Genomic DNA, 4,981 nt, shown 5'->3' with positions numbered 1-4,981 from the left:
TGAGAAGGAACACAGAAGGCAAGGATGTGTGTCACTGTCAGTGGGCATGGGGAGAGGGCGGTTGTGGAGAAGAGAAGCCATTGAAAAGGAGATAAGGAAGCAGAGAGTGCAATGTTCACCATTTTTTCTTGCTGGAGACTGAGGTAGACTGTGTTTCCTGGTATTCCTTGCATAAGTTGGGCTCTGCAGCATGCTACTGGGTGTGGCCAATGCAATGTGGGAGGAAATGATGTAAGTCTCTTCCAGGCCTGGCCTTTAAATGACCCCCTATGATCTTCCCATTCTCACTGTCCTTGCCACAGGGATCTGGGGGTCCCCGTGTCCCTGAAGGCATAGCTACCCGATGGAAGGGGCTGCCTGACCTGCTGTGTGTAGTAAACCTTGAGAGTTCACAGTCTGCTTGTTACTGCAGCAGAACCTGGTTTAACCCATCACATATAGAAAAGAAGGTGCCAAGGAATGTCCTAATTTTTCCCGGACAGACATAGCACAGAAGTCAGGATCCCAGCCCCCAGAGTCACAAAGCTCTGGGTCTGAGTCCCTGTTCTACATTTCAATTTTTTTAGCCTTACTAAGCCTCAGTTTCTTTTTCAATAAAATAAAAGTTGAATTAGACAACGTCTGTAATGCATTCAGCCCATGGCATGGCAATGGCAGGTTGTCACTAAATGTTGGCTTTTGTGCAGTGTCATTAAGGAAGCAGTGTAGTGGTAGGAATGAGCATGGGTTCCAGTTTGAATTTCCATGTATTGCACATTTCTTCTTCTATGAAATAGCATTAATAACAAACCACAGCAAGCTCACCAGGGTTGGTGTGCGGGTCCATGTGATTATGTTGGTGACTGTGCTGAGGACACCAGGATGCAGGAGAGACAAGTTAGCTATTTTATCAGTACTGATGTCAACCCGAAGTCTAGCACACAGAAGTGCTAACTTAGTTCAGCTGTGGGAAGACAGCGTCAGGCTCACACCCACAAGTTCAGGACAGGAGGGGCTGATGCACCCGCAGGAGGACCAGCCCAGTGTGGAGAAGGGGAGGGCTGGGGGAGAGGGCCCCTCCAGGACACTGCTGCCTCCATCTCCCCCTCAGAGAACGTCCTCAGCCCCAGCCCAGGCTCCTGAGAGCTGGATTCACCGGGAATGCCTGTGGGTCTTCTGGTTGGAGAATGCACTGCTGTCTTCATTGATGTGTCTGCTGAGATGTGCCTTATGTGTGGGAATCATACCCCTTCTCTCCCTGCAGTGGGGGATCATTGGTGTTGGGCCTTTGCAAGTGCCCACTGCTTGATTGTCCCAAACTACTCCCAAAGCTGCCCACACCCCTTTTCTCTGCACCTTCCTTCGAGGGGCCAGCCCTCATCTACAGTTAAGTTCATTTCTGCTAAGTCCTCATGATCATGCCCACACTCCAACTTTCCTGGAGGCACATTTACTGTGAAGCTAATGAAACATACTTCAGGGTTAAAACGTCTGTGACAATTCACATTCCCACCAATAAAGCAGGAGAACCATGCATTTTGGAAAGCTTCCAAGGAGAGTCTGAAATGCAGTACAGGATAGGAACCACTGGCTCTGAGACATCTCAAAATGGCCCCCCAGGTTCCTGAAAAGGGTGACAGGAGAGAAGCCGGAGGGTAATGAGTGGTCTCCGCAAAGAAGTGAAGAAACGAAGGGTTCTTATCAGCCCTCCCACCTCCCTCAATCTGTGGCAAACCTTCCTTCCTCTGGGGAACTTCCTCCAAAGTCCCTACATAAAATGTCACTGTGGGATGGAGAGAAGGAAGATCTGGGATTTGGGAATTCCTCAGGACCCAGGAAGACTTCTGGGCAGGTAAGTGCTTTCTGGTGTAGTGGAACTTATTCCAAGTAAATGTTCATCTCGTGGGACACATCTGGCCTGGGGCGGGAGGTTCTGGAGGGCTGGCTGGGATTGTGTGTGGCTGTCAGGTTTCATAGGTGTCAGCACACAGGAATTCTCATCCTCTACCTTTCACATTCCTTCAGAGGTATGCGAGAGCTCTCCTTGTCTAGGGAAGGCAGAGATGCACATGTGGCTTTTCGAGCTTTGAGGAGGGAAGCCACTGTCTAAGTGCTGTGTGGCCTAGGAAGGCCAATAATCATTGTTTCTGGATTCTCTTTGTTTCATAGACTGTGAGGGGCTTATTAAGTACAAAACAAAAATAATATTCCCCTCTTCACATTCAGGTCCACAGGAAAGCCAACCTTGTCTGCCCCTCATGGTCTGCTTCATTCTATTCAGAAAGAAGTGCTAGCATCCTGGAGAATCAAAGACTGGGCTCAGCATTAGCTTTACTGGCCCATCCTGGCTTCTGTTCATGTCTGCTGTTTCTTTACCATACTCCCAATGTCCCCTAATGGTGTGGCTGTGTGTGTGTGTGTGTGTGTGTGTGTGTATGTATCTGTGTGCTTGACAAACTATGTTCCCCATTGCAGGAAAGAGCCAAGATGAAACTCTCCCTATTTGTGGCTGTTCTCTCTGGGGCAGTTTCAGCTCTTCATCTGGGTAAGTCTCCTTAGTCTTCAGTCTTTCTTCTCTTCTGCTGCTTTCTAAAGTATGTATGGTCAGAGTCACAAAGCCACCTCTTTTGCTGGCCATCCTCTATTGCAGGATATCTGCATTTAAAGGAACAGAGACTGTAGTACCTGGAGTTAGAGGGACTCCTCGGGGCATCTGTATATCTGCAGCCTCATTTATGACATTCTCAATTTTGTCCTTTATAGATAATGCCCATGATAATCACCATTATGACTTTCTTTTACTTTTACTCACCTAGTGTACTGTGCTAAGCATTTTCTATGCATTATCTCCTTTAATCCTCATAGCATCCCCATGAGGAGTGTAGTATTGTATACGCATATTGCAAATGAATTAAAGCTAGTAGATGATGGAATCAGTACCCAAACCCACAATGGCCTGATGCTAAGTTCTTCATCTTCACCCCATGACCTCATGTGGGAGGCTAGGTTATCCTCATGGAGGCTTGGTTCTAGGTTCCTCTGTTTCCAAGGCTGAGCATTCTGATGGCTAGGACAAGGAGCGAACTGTCCATGGTTCTGGAGAGGAGCAGGAAAAGATGTGCGGGGGTGCTGTTGGACTTTCTCTCTGCCAGGGACTGAAACGTCCAACTTTGAGAGCCCCTTGGGAGATGAGATTCTGCCTTACGATGGGGAGATGCCAGAACACGGGACAATGGAGGCTCCTATGGAGGGACTGACCTTGCTGGAGGAAGAGGAGGAGCGAGGCTCTGGAGGTGAGGATGCCCCTGAGGAAGAGGGGGCTGTCAAATCAGTCTCAGTCCTAGAAGAGGTGGACAAACACTTTCAGTGTCCTAAGGAAGAGGATACAGTCAAACAGGTGGGCATCCCTGGAAGCAAGACCTGCCGCTTTGTTGTGGTGGCGAGAGCCAAGATGTTTAGTCAAGCTCAGGTGAGTGGGCTGTGGCTGAGGCTGAGTCCAGCGGTGGGGAGGAGGGCATGGAGGGGATGTTTCTGGCCTGTGAGTCACTGTTTCTTTTCCTCACTGAGGACCCTGGGGGTGTCAGGAGGGTCTGAGGCTCGCAGAGGTGTTAGAGGTGGGTAAGAGAGCATAAGAAGTGAGGGTCAAGTGGAGACAGTAGTTACATTTTGATCTGTAGTCTTCGAATGGCTGTCTGATTGGCTTGGTGAGTGGGAGAATGAATTGTGGAGACTCCAAGATCCAGGGCTAACATCACGTGTATTGCTCAGGAGGGGCACCCAATTTTTCCTCTTTTATCCTGCCTTGCAGTATACTTCGCAGAGGTGCTACAGGGGCAAACTCGTCTCCATCCATAACCTCATCTTTCCCTACCACATCCAGTGCTCAGCCAGAAGTGCCAGCCAGGGTCAAGTCTGGATTTGAGGCATGAGCACAGTCTTGGTAAGAGGGGTCTCAGATCTAAATGGGGAGCCCCTTCTGACCCAAGCCAGTGCTCAACTTGCTGCAGATTTCTTTGTGTTTCTGCTCTCTGATCCTCTGAAGAATTGGGGAGAGTTGGACACCTGGGCATGATAGCAAGGTGGCTGCCTAGGCATCGGGAAGAGCCAAGGCTTTAGATGAGTAGGTGTGGGTTCAAGTTCTGCTCAGACTCTGACTGTCTGTATGGCTTAGGCAGGACTATGAGCCTGGGTCCTCATCTCTAGAATGGGGTTGAAACTCCTGTCCCACCTCTTGTCAGGGCCAGAAGGATGAGTGTGTCACGAGGATGCATAGAATGTAATGGTGCTGATCACTGTGGATCAACATTTTGGTTGACCAGGACTGTGTCCCTGATGGTCCAACAGAGAACGCAAATGCCCAGCAGGCAGCAGGGGGATCAGACAGGGACAGTTCCAGCTCTACCTACCTGCTTTCCCTTTGCCTTATGCTCCAAGCCCAGCTTCTCCCTTCCTCTCTCCTCTAGGGCAGCTGCCAGCGCTTTTACTGGGTTGATGGCAGCGCCTGGAAGATTTGGTACTGGGCTCTCAGCCAGCCCCTGGCCTCTGGTGGCTTCTGTGTGTCCATGTGGAACCGAGGTGATGTGGAAGTGGGGATGACAGACAACAAGGCAGGGGAGGTGGGAGGGGCTTATTGATGTGGTGCTAGGAAGATCTGGACCCTCCAAGGGAGAGGCCTTCTGGATCTTCAAACTTCATTTTCAGTGAATTGTGCGGTGGGGAGGGGGAAAGACCCTCCATGAGCTAAGTCAGGGGAAACAAGAGGCTGAAGGCCCCTTCTTGTTCTGCCTTCACAGAAGGTGGCTGGAGAGTACCTCATTGCAAGGCGTTCATTCTGTGTGTCTGTTCCTACTTAGCAGGACCCAGTCCGGAGTTCAGAACCGCCCCCTCCTTGGGCCCTGCCTCCCATCCCATGCCTGCTGCCCCTTCCTCCACCACCCAGGAATAAAATTACTTTCCTGAAACTGATTTCTGTTTCCTCTGATCATTGATCCACTCTGCTTAG

Source organism: Equus caballus, chromosome 12, assembly GCF_041296265.1.
Source record: "Equus caballus isolate H_3958 breed thoroughbred chromosome 12, TB-T2T, whole genome shotgun sequence".
NCBI lineage: Eukaryota > Metazoa > Chordata > Mammalia > Perissodactyla > Equidae > Equus > Equus caballus.
Note: the sequence above shows the minus strand (reverse complement) of the source record.